Here is a 13,141-nt window from a genome sequence, read left to right as displayed (position 1 = left end):
GTGATGAGCTTATGTTGTTGGGGATACTTCTGGCTGAAGTGATCAAGGCGTGCTTGATTTCTTGGAGGTGCATCCTTATGTAGCCAATTGTTGATATCTGGAGTGAGCTCCTCATGAAGCGGGGTTTTTGAGGACACAAAGGTGGTTGGGCCAAACTGTTTGTATCGAGGAGGTGGAATCTCCTTAGCTTTGTGATATTTTGGCCGTCCATGGGTATGTGGATCAAGTGGGATTGCTCCGACAGCAAATGCATCTGATAGACTATATTCTCCACAACCTTTGTTGTTGATCTTTACAGTAGATAGGGTGGAGGCAAGGATGGTTTCTGCGTCATTACAAGTGTGGGATGAGCTGGCGATGGCTGTGCCGATGTCTATTCCAGGGCAATGGTTTGTATATGAAGCTTCAACCGCATTGCAGTAAGCAAAGGGTTCTGGATCAGCATGGATGGTTACCTCAGTACCCTAATGCAGAAATTTGATGCACTGATGGTAGGTGGATGGAACGGTGAAATGTCCCCTTTTCTGATTTGATATGGTATTTCACACCTCTAATCAGATTTTCAAAATCAAACAACTGATATCACAAAGATCCATCAATTTCTCAAGGAAACCCCAAATCGGGTATGCTGAAAATAGTGCTAAAAGCTTCACAACTTCACAAATTATTAATAAATCTAAAAATGGAAATTTTTACAGAACTTTCAGCAGCATAACAGCCTACAAATTGACATTTCTAGATCCGTATAGCCTTTACACAACAGCTCAAAAATGTAGGACAAAAACTATGCTCATCGGGCTCTCGAAATTAACACAAAAATGCCCGGAAACACCACAAAAACACTAATAAACTATCTCAGAAGTTTAATCACATCCCAATACATATATTCAGCTCTATTTTAACAACTTAAAGTCTAAAATACAGCAGCAACCAAAACTGATATGAAATGCTCAACTGAAAACACCAAACTCATGCAAAAAACACACCCAAAAACCCCCAAATCTACACTGTTCAGCACAAAGGCAAACTCTGTATGAGCATGCACATGGAATGGCTTCAAACTCCCATCCTTAGCCTTCCTGGAAACCTACAAACTCCCATTCTTGGGTCTCCCTAGAAATCTGCGAACTCCCGTTCTTGGGTCTCCTTCTCCACAGGTTTGGCAGCCTCTGAAGAATAACAAAGAATGAGCGAAAATCAAGTTCTGGCATGTGCCCAAAATGCCTCCAAACCCCCTTAAAAGAGGGAATAAATGTAACTCACGTCCAAGAGAGGTTAATGAAACATATTTTAATAATAATTTTCATTTATTAGTCCAACGGTTTCCAAAGATTAACCCCCTTTTTCTGAAACTTCACTTTCTTGGGCCTGGCTTGCCTTAGCAAAGATTATTATTTTTTAATTATTATTTGAAAAGGGGACATGACAAGTCCTCCCCTCCCCAAACATTTCTTTTCCTCAAGCAATGGCTGAACAATAAACCAATCAATCCACCTGGATCCCAAATGTAGTCATGAACTATACTACTACCAATTAACACAGGCTCCTGCAATATCCTCTGCAATATGACCAAGAGGAATCCATAATCAAACTGACAATTATAGCTTTCACCACCACCATAGTCAAAAACCCAAGTAAAGTGGACAAATCAAACTGCCAACACAATAAATACCATCAACACATCCCACTGGCCTATACGAAATGTACAATCCAACTCTGCAACAATGGTGAATGCTCTCATATGAAACTATACCAAGTATGGAGAATCCACACACTGTACAACTCCTGCAATCAACACAACTCTGTAGATCATCAGCCACTGTCTCATAACCATAACTCCCATGCACCCTTGATGGTGAAAAGCCATCACAAGATGAACAACAAGAAATGGAACCCAAACCAAATTTTCCTACCATCAACTCCTCAACACAAGGATCAATTGCTAACTGATGTACATACCCTGCTGAAGCATCACTCCAAAACTCCTGCTCTAAGTCATGTATTATCAAGCTATCAACTGCAAGACCTATCACCATGTCGTGCCCATCACAACTCTCATCTCGAGGCATCAAACTATTCCATAACTGATGATAAGCACTAGGAACCAAAGTACATCTCTGTATCATAATCTCATTAACATGGTCATCAAAGGTAAATTGATGAGCGTACCTCACAGTGTAATGTCGATAGAATGTGCCAATCTCAGTCAGTGGCTCAGACTGTAATCTAGATGAAACTAACTACAATTGATCATTAACCATGTTGGAATTGACTACTATCTCTAAAGATATCACCAAGGGAGTAGTATTACTAGTAGGAACCATGCCAATTGTCGACTCACCAACATCACACATGCTCTTTGATACATCTCTAGTCTCTATGCCATCAGTACTAGAGGCCACCACCATGTCAGGCATACAACAATCTGCTACAAAACCCAACTCAACTGAACCTGACTCTAGTGGGAATGAACCTGATATGTCAATGTTAGTATCAAGGATGGATGCATCCCCATCTCCACTGTCTCTGAAAATCTCGGCCATGGACATCCTCGGATCACCAAACACCATAGCTTGTGACTGTATAGAATCAGGTAAAGACTGTAGCCACTCTAACTCCATGGTCGCCTTAGCCAAATGAAACTGTGACTCCTTGAAAGCCAACTGTGTACTCTCAAGAATCTCAGAAGTCACCTCAAGTTGCTCAGTAAGCTCACTCACCTCATCTTCCTTGGCCAACAATGCATCATATGTTGTATTGCCCCACTCCATAAGATAATCTCTGTTAGCTACCAACTGCATATAATTTTGTCTCAAAATCTGAATAGCCTCCCATAAAGAGTGGATCTCTGTCAAGGAAAGATAACTGCCTTCCTGCTCATCACTAGTAGGAGAACCCCATCCATAAACTGCTAACAACTGACGAGAAGCATCAAAATGTTGGCAAACGATAGCAATGTCTCGGTCACTAACTCTTAACTGATTAGGCACATGATGGCACTGGCTTGACTGTCTCCTACAAACCTCCTCTGATGCACTGTCCAAAGGAGTATCCTCAAAGTCACTAGTCTCTAGAGTATTACAATCCATACCCTGTGAATTAAATCTAAAGCTCATATCAACATACGGAGTATCAAAAACATTAGCATTGCTGTCCAACTCCTCTGTACCCAAGGAAACTAAGTCTTCAAAACTGCCCACTACATCCTCTTGGACGTCATCAATGCCAATATGATCCTGGGACTCATCTGTACACACTGCCAAATATGAAATATCATCAACACATTCCAGCAAGTATGGTTGACTAGATATATGAACAAAGCCCAACACCGGTGTATAAAAACTAATACAAACATCGGATAAGCTCCTGGCACAAGAAAAGACAACACCGTGCAATCTGCTAATCAAATCCATGGTAGCACCCAAACAATCACTGCTACCAAAAAGTGTTAATGATTTACAGTCAATTGAACCCCAAATGCCAATATAAGAATCTCGAGTCCATATCTGTAAACTAGAATTAGCTGGTAACTCAAGAAAAATCCTGACTTGAGTAATATGACCAATACCAACTAACTCCACATACCTGTCATGATGAGATAATGTAGTGACAATACTGTCTTCACACACGTTCAACTGGCAGGATAAATCATGTGAAGTACTACTAGCCTCAACCTCATGTGACAAAGCATCTAACTGTGCCTGGTACTCTCTCTCAGAAAAGTCATGAATACTTAATGTTTTCTCATCTCCACCAGGTATCTCACCATCATGCACAACAACATCCTCATAATCATCATCCTTGAGGTCAAATCTATCTATCACTCTTTGACTAAATCATCAAATGTAGTTACCTGATCATGACCTTGAGTAGTCATTCCATGATACCACCAATCATAGGCTACATCTTCCAAGTGTAGACTTGCAATTTGAACAACATCACTCTCCTTCATGGGGTTAAGTGTGAAGAAGGTCTGTAATTTTTGTAGCCATGCTCTAGCTGAATTTTATTTGTTCCATCAAAAGTAGGTGCTATAAACTTGTTTATTTTATTTTTGAGCTCTCTTCCACTTCTGTCATGCTCCCTTCTGTACTCTTTCTTGGGCATCAAAGTGTTCATCATATCCACATATTCTCTAAAAGGAACAGAACTACGAAAATCATCATCTAAGCCATTATAAGTAGCTCTTAATGTAATCAAGTTACCTGTAACCTCTTCCATAGGATTAATGGTTGGATTTGGTACTGGTGGCTCATCTGCAGGCAAGAAAATAGTTTTGGTTGATTTTGATGGTGTGGATTTCAGATTTCTTGGCTCCTCTGAAGTGCTCCCTTTCTCATTAATAGATGCAAATCCTTGTAGTTTTTCTGTCAATATTCGCAAAGCCTCTCTAGTTTCTGCCAAACTATCCACTGTTTGCTTCTGAGTATTTTGGATGTCTTGGAAGAATTTCTTTGCCATCTCATCTGGATCAGCCATACTTTTCCCTTCCTTGGATTTGTACTTTTACTTTCAACTAGAGGTTTGATCATAATTTCTTTATTCCTTTTTCGCTGCAAATATCTTTTTTCTCTCTCACTTAGTTGCATGCAACCATAAATTTTGACATGCAGCTGATTAGAAGCAACATGCAACCACCAAATTCATCAAGAACTAACATGCATATGATTAGAAGTAGAATGCAACCATAAATTTTGACATGCAAAATTTGGGTAGTTATCAAAACTGACATGCAAGATCTGGGTAGTTGTCAAAACTAACATGCAAGATTTGGGTAGTTGTCAAAACTGACATGCAAGATCTGGGTAGTTGTCAAAACTGACATGCAAACTTCTACAACCACCAAATTCACCAAGAACTAACATGAAAATGATTAGAAGTAGAATGTAACCATAAATTTTAACATACATCTGATTAGAAGCAACATGCAACCATAAATTATGACATGCAAAATCTGGGTAGTTGTCAAAACTGACATGCAAGATCTGGGTAGTTGTCAAAACTGACCTGCAACTTCTACAAACCCTCAGGCTGGAAAGATCATGGCTTTGATACCACTGAAATGTCCCCTTTTCTGATTTGATATGGTATTTCACACCTCTAATCAGATTTTCAAAATCAAACAACTGATATCACAAAGATCCACCAATTTCTCAAGGAAACCCCAAATCGGGTATGCTGAAAATAGTGCTAAAAGCTTCACAACTTCACAAATTATTAATAAATCTAAAAATGGAAATTTTTACAGAACTTTCAGCAGCATAACAGCCTACAAATTGACATTTCCAGATCCATATAGCCTTTACACAACAGCTAAAAAATGTAGGACAAAAACTATGCTCATCGGGCTCTCGAAATTAACACAAAAATGCCTGGAAACACCACAAAAACACTAATAAACTATCTTAGAATTTTAATCACATCCCAATACATATATTCAGCTCTATTTTAACAGCTTAAAGTCTGAAATACAGCAGCAACCAAAACTGATATGAAATGCTCAACTAAAAACACCAAACTCATGCAAAAAACACACCCAAAAACCCCCAAATCTACACTGTTCAGCACAAAGGCAAACTCTGTATGAGCATGCACATGGAATGGCTTCAAACTCCCATCCTTAGCCTTCCTGGAAACCTGCAAACTCCCGTTCTTGGGTCTCCCTGAAAACCTGCGAACTCCCGTTCTTGGGTCTCCTTCTCCACAGGTTTGGCAACCTCTGAAGAATAACAAAGAATGAGCGAAAATCAAGTTCTGGCATGTGCCCAAAATGCCTCCAAACCCCCTTAAAAGAGGGCATAAATGTAACTCAGGTCCAAGAGAGGTTAATGAAACATATTTTAATAATAATTTTCATTTATTAGTCCAACGGTTTCCAAAGATTAACCCCCTTTTTCCGAAACTTCACTTTCTTGGGCCTGGCCTGCCTTAGCAAAGATTATTATTTTTTAATTATTATTTCAAAAGGGGACATGAAAAATGGCCTTCATAGCATGAATCCATGGGAGACCGAGGAGGATGTTAAATGGTAGGTTTAGATCAACAACATGGCAAACTATCTCTTGAATGACTGGCCCAACCTTGATTGGTAGCAAAATAGTCCCTTCTGTGGTCCTTTCCAAGTTGTCATAAGCTTTGATGGTGATAACCTCACTGATCATATCTGCCTCAATATACCCAGCTTGTTTTATGAATTTTAGGGTGCAAATGTTCAAGGCTGATCCATTATCTATCATTACTCTTTTCATGGCAAAATTGGATACCATGCTGGCTATGCAAAGCGGAAGAGTGTGATCTGGCTCAATCGCGGGTATGTCGGTGGGTTTGAAAGATAGGGCACATGAGGATGAAAGGTGTCCAACAAGATTACGAAAATCAGTAGCATTGATATCAGAAGGGACACAGGATTCTATGAGAGCACTGTCAAGGATGTCTTTGTACACAGGACTAGTGCGGAGAAGGTCTAAAATGGATATTTGGGCTGGCATGTTCCCAAGGTGTTCCAAGATATTGTACCAGCTTTTTGATGGAGCTGATGGTGTTGATGAAACTAGTGGGCCTGCGATGTTAAATCGTGCTCTTCGAGTGGTGAGCGCACACTCATTGTCTAGTCCTCAGATATTGATAACATTGACAGAAGGCTCTTTCTCATATATACAACCTATAAGGCTACCATAGTCTATATAGGATGAAGTGTGGTCATTGTTCTTCCCATGCTGTTGGTTTGGCTGGCGGTTGTTGGTGTTGTTTTGGATAGGTGCTTTTCCAGGATTTTGGTTGTTGTGTGGAGGAAAAGCATTTTGATAAATCTGTAAGCTTGCATTGGGAGAGGTTTGGACACCAACAGTGATTTCCTTCCGATCAATGAGGTCTTGCACATAGTCTTTCAGTTTCATGCATCTGAGGGTGGTGTGACCGCTTACCCTATGGAACTTGCAATACTCATTGTCCTTGTACCATGCAGCTTTGGATTGGCTTGGATCAATTTGCTGGGTAGGAGGAAATTTGATGAGGTTTTCCTTAGCCAATTTCTCAAAAATAACATCCAATGGCTCACCAAGGGGTGTATAGTTTCTAGGTGCAGGTTGGAATATGGGCTTTTGCCCTGCAGCTACATTGATGGCATTAGCTTGATTGTTAGACCCTTGAAAGTTGGGTCTTGTATTGTGGTTTTGATAGCTTTGGTTATTTCGTTGTTGGTAATTGATAGCTTGTTGGTTGTTTGTTTGATATGGTGGGTTAGATTGGTTTTGAGAAGGACCAACGATATTCACATGTCTGGTGTCAGTAACCCCATCTGTTGCAACATGCTTGTTTTTGTTCCAATACCTAGACTTGTCATTGGAATGTGATTGATTTTGGTTGGCCTCTTTGTAAATATTTACCACACCATCTTTGATGAGTCCTTGCTCAAGGATCATTCATTTCTCTTTGATATCCTTATAGGTCTGTAAACAATTCATGGTCATGTGGTGAGCCAAGCTGGGATGTGCATTATCAATAAACATTTTCACCACATGGCGTTCTGGCAAGGTGCAGGATATGCGGGTGGTAAGGGTTTGCCATCTTTGCAGGTATTCGGCAAGGCTTTCTCCACCTTTTTGCTTGGTGTGGACAAGATCAACTATTGATAGCTCTGTTTCAACAAGATGGGCATATTGGGCTACAAATGCCTCAGATAATTCAGCAAAGTTTTTAATTGTACCATAGGGGATTCTATAAAACCATTCAAGAGCTGGTCCAGCCAAGCTTTTGGGAAAAAGGCGCAAGAGGAAGACATCATTGTATGCCACGTCCTGGCAATGCATGTAAAATTCTTTGATATGTGTGACAGGGTCTCCTTTTCCTCTGAATTTGTCAAATTTAGGTACCTCAAAGTGTTTGGGAAATGGTGTCGTGGTAATGGCTCTGTCAAATGGGTAAGGACACACATTCTCAAACTTGAATGTCTTTGGATCATTCCCTTCTTGGATGGCTTTCAGAGCTGTCTTCATTTGCTCCCACTCTGAATTGATAGGTGATGGTTGGGGTGCCCCCAATGTAGGAGTGCCTTGAGGTAGGTATGTGCTGGATGGGGCCACTGAATATGGATGGCTGTGAGGGATTTGCTGATAGGGATTGTACATTGTTTGGGCAGCTGCATGGTGGATGATGGGTTGTTGAGGGGGAGGTGGTGCATATTGCTGCATGTGCTACGAGGCTTGTTGTTGATATGGGATTTGAGGTTGGGATTGAGGAACATAAGCTGGCTGTGGGATAAATGGATTGCTTTGTGGAGGTAAGGTATAAGATGGTTGTGAGGCTTGGGGAAAGGATCAGAGGGCTTGTGGGGTTTGACCAATATATGTGGGTTGTGCCCCCATTTGGGATGGTATCTGCAAATAATTGGTGGTTGGCTGGGGTGGTGGATTACCTCCTAGAAGTGGCATTGAAAAGTAGTTGGTAATTGGAGGTAATGGATTAGTTGGTGGTGGAGGTGGTGGGAATTGAAAGCTTGGGAATGGAACTAATGGGGTTTGATAGCTTTGTGGTTGGATTTGGAAGCTTGGTAGAGTGGTGGTGGGAGCTGGGGTCACTTGGGAGCTTGGTAGAAGATTGGCAGTAGCTTGTGGGTTTTGATAGCTTTGTGGAGTGAAGGTAGTAGCTTGTGGATTTGTGGCTGGTGGTATTGAGCTCCCAAGACTTAATGGAAATGATGGGATTGTACTTTGGGCTGTGGTGAACAAGCTGGGGGCGATGAAAGGTTGATTACTTGGCCCCATGGGTGGCATCCCTGTTGTATATTGTTGAGGTTGGCCAAAGATGCTAGCACTAATTTGGGAGATGGGTGGATTTGGAAGGCTAGGTGTGGGAGCAGCAGCAATAGTGAAGGGGGTGAACGGTGAGGTGTTTTGAGTAAAGGGGGTTTGGAGCGGAGAGGTATGAACCAAGGATGGAGTGTTAGTGGCTGGGTTGGCTTGCGGCATGGAGATTTCAACTTGGGTGGATGATGGTATGTTTGGGTCTGTTGGGTCATATGGATTGGCTAGAGGCTCTTCTTTTGGAATATATTGAGGATAATTTGGATCATAAGAGCCTATGGGTGGTGGAAGCTGCCCAAACAATGGGTGAGATGGATCTGATAATGGAGGGGGTCTTCCAAAGTCAAAGGTTCCTACATTGTCCCTTCGAAAATTAGCCATGATTGTCTCTTTGTTTTTGTCTATAATGGCGTTTACCAATACTGCATTTCCTGGTTGGTTCATGAAAGCTTCAATGTCAGTAGGTGATGGCATAGCTTGCTCTGGACTGAAGGATGGCTGAGTGCTCAAGGGGGGTGAGGCTGTTCGATCCAAATGATAGGGCTCCATTGTTTCTTTCTTCTTGGCTAAGCGAGTGACGGGTGGCATGAAAAATGCTCCTAGGGATGAGATGCAATAATGCTGATGGATGCAAAAGGGGGAAGGCTTTTCTATGCAAATGATTTCCTAGGTTGAGGCAATGCTATATGACAAAACCTAAGGAGGATTGGGTTGGGGATTCTAACTTCAAAGATATGTTGTCAAAGCACAAAAGGTCTGCTTTCCTATGTGCAAGCTTGGTGGTGATTGTGTCAACTTAAGGATAGACTGATGATCCTTTAGGAAGAACACGAGATTGACCACTTGTGAATCCCAACCTTTAGCTCAAGGTGATGAGGGATAACAAGTGACAAAGCTAGATTACCCTAGACAAAGCTCTGTCAAAGGGATAACCTTGGTGAGATTGGTGGATTTGGAAGATTTTAGGAATGGCAAACTTTTAGCAAGGTGACAACAATTTTGAAAGCTTAGATGTGCAGATTTTCGATTACTAGCTAGATGGTATGATTCTAAATGAGATGGATGAGCTAATAATGCTTAAGGGGATAACCTAAGATGGCTGGCTTTTCTACAAAGATGACTCTAGAGTGAAGCTTATCCAAGAAGATGTGGAGAAACAAGGGTGTCTAATCATAGAAATCATGCCTAGTTGGTAAGGCATAAGCAGGATTAACTCCTAGATGTTGGCTAAATTTGATGGTGCGCTCTAACCAGGCCTCTTGAAGTGCTTCGTCGGTAGCTTTGTCCTCTGCTTTGTGGAGTTTGGAAATTCGTGGGCTTGGTGTTATTTCTTTTCTCTTGGCTGAAAGTTCTTGGTATGCTAGAGATGGCTTGAGTTTGACCTTGTGAAACTTTTGTTTGGGTTTGGGTTGTTCCGACATAAATTCCTGAATTTGCTTGGCTTTGGGAAAAATCTCAGTTGTTTTGCTTCAACTTGTTCAACTTCCAAAATAGGCAGTGACTACACTAAGTGTGCCCTAAGCTAGGATTGACCAAGTTTGGCAAACATTCATTCAACAAGTAAAATAAAAACAAGCAATAGATAGGAACACCCAGATAGAAGTTTGTGGTTCTCAGAATGTGATACTTGCGCCAAGGAGTGTGTATGTTCTACAAATGTTTCGATCAGTCACTCCAAACACATTAACATCCTAGATGATTTTCTGCAAGGTTGACAATTGGTTTAGCTAGGGAGTCCTTGATATACGCAAGGTACGTGAGGCCCAAATCCATAGATGAGACCTAAAAGGATGTCACACAGCCGAGAGGAGCGGTAACCCACTTCTCCTCTTTCACTTTTCAAGGGTATAAAGTTCCTTGAGGCTTAGCCTGAATGACAAAATCTTGATCCCAAGAGAGGTGTCTTTCGATTCACCTCCCGATTCTTATACTCCGCCGGAGCGCTGGAGTTGAGGTCGTCCAAGGGGTGATGAAATCCCCAAGCAAGCCTCCTAAAAAGAAACAAGGTTTTGGATCCTAATCTTATGCACCCAAGATGGCCTCGAAAGACGACAAGGGGAGAGAAGACTTGGATGACCTTGGGCTAAAAAAAAACGCTTGTTCTTTTACCAACAGACTCTTATGTGTGCTAATCTAGACTTTGCAAGCACTCATGTTTAAGAGACAATGTTCAATTCCAACTTGAAGCACCAACAAAAGTAAATCGATTGAAGGATGCAAACAATAAGAAGAGTTAGGGTCAACAAAAGCAAACTCGCGCGCCCGGAGGCCCTCCACGTCAAGTATCGATTAATTTTCTTTAAGGCATTCAAGATTGAGTGTGAGTTTGTTTTAAGCCCAAAACAAAAGTGTGTGAGATTTGATTTCAAGCACGCGCCCGGAGGCTCTCCACGTCAGTTGTTGTTCAATTTTAGTGCCCAAACTTGAAGTGTGATCGATTTAATCTAGAGTTTTGGCCATTTAAGAATTTTGATAAAGTTAAAGCAAACGTTCAAAGACCAAGTGAGTGAGTTAGATTGTGGAACATTTAACACCTTTTTCAAGTAGACCCATCCCCATAAATGGCGCTGAGATTGCAACCAATGGTTAATATTTGATGGGTGATTAGAAAAGAGGTGAGTCCAAGGAACTACTCAAATTGATTTTTGTAAATTTGTATTTTAACTTAACAAAGTTTCTTAAATGTCCAAAAATCAAACTTTACCTAGATTGCATGTGAAAAAGAGATTTGTTTTGTTCAATTTTAGAAGCTCCAAATGAAGTGTTTGATATTATAATGGTTAATTGATCCTTGGCATTCAAGATTGGATTTTTTGTTTTAAGCATGCATTCCAAGGAAAGTTGATTTTAATTCATGACATTCAAGAGTGTGTTTTGAGCAACATTCATTCAATGGAAAATGTGTTTAACCATTCAAGTTCATTTTTTTAGCAACATGCATTCAAAGACAAATGGTTAGACATTCAAGTTCATTTTTTAGCAACATGAAAACTTGCAAGAAACATGGTTAGTGGTTCCATATGTGCTCCAACCTGCAATGAGACAAAAAAAAAAAAGCAATTTAGTTAGTTAGCCAAAATCTTCAAAAATGAGAGCTTAACTATGGGAATTTTTTTTAAAACTTTTTTTGTTATTTTTTCTACGCGTAAAAATGCTTAAAATGGTCTAAATCCTACGGAACCACTAAAAGTCAAATTTTGATTTATACTCTTTTTTTAAGCTACAAAGTGGAGAAATAAAGATTTTCAAATAGAAATGCAACATAAGCAGGCAGAGACGATAGTCTATCAAGCAGAGACGCCACAATACGAAGACGCTGAAATACAGAGATGCTAGTATTCGAAGACGACAGAACAGATTTGCGGCATAGAAAACAAGTGACAAGCAGAGACGCCGATTTGCGCGGATGCGGATTTTCACAGACGACGATTTTTGCAGACGAGAATTTTCGCAGATGTCGATTTGCGCAGACGCGGATTTTCACAGACGTCAATTTTTGCAGACGCGAATTTTCGCAGATGTCGATTTGCGCAGACGCGGATTTTCGCAGACGTCGATTTTCGCAGATGCGGATTTTCGTAGACAGAACAGGTTGCAGACGCCAAAACTGTGCCAAAAAAGCTAAAAAATGCGAATTTTTTTTTTAGATGATATTTCTTCTTCCTAAGTGCGTTCTTTAACCTGCAAAAACAAGCAAAACACCCTCACAACACACTCAAACAACAACAAAAATTAGATGGTTAGAAAAATGACATATAGATGAAAATAAATGATTAAATGACCCATAGTGGGGTCCCACCGGGCGTGCCAAAATGTAGAACAAGAATTAGTATGCAAAGAACATTTACAAATAAAGTAAACATTCACAAACCAAAAACTAAATTCACATAAATGCTTAGACAAAGAAAGCAAACAAGAAGTGCAAACCTCACAAGAGAAAACAATCCATGCTTTCTTGATTCTGTAGATGTGTCCTTTTGCTATGGATGTATGCTCAAGATGCTCAAAAGCTGCTTCAATGGAGATGGGTAATGGCAAATTGGTAGCTTTGTGAGCTCTCAATTTGGCATTATAAGGGTATGGGTATGTCTTTTGGCTCTCAAAAGGGCATGGTAACTTTAGCTCAAAGATTGTTGATGAAATGGCTTGGGATGGGATTCAATTTATAGGCTAAGGGGTAGAGAGATGGAGGGCTTAGATGCAAGGATGGATGAAGGATTAAGGAGGGCTAAGATGCACTCAAAGGGGAGCACATGGATTGTGCTTGTTTAGCACCAATGGGAAGGTGACACTTGTCACAAGGAGGATGAGTGTGAGAGGGTAGGGTAAAGGGTTGGTTA

Source organism: Cupressus sempervirens, chromosome 7 (genome assembly GCF_028749045.1).
Source record: "Cupressus sempervirens isolate cs-2001-9-10 chromosome 7, ASM2874904v1, whole genome shotgun sequence".
NCBI classification, from domain to species: domain Eukaryota; kingdom Viridiplantae; phylum Streptophyta; class Pinopsida; order Cupressales; family Cupressaceae; genus Cupressus; species Cupressus sempervirens.
Note: the sequence above shows the minus strand (reverse complement) of the source record.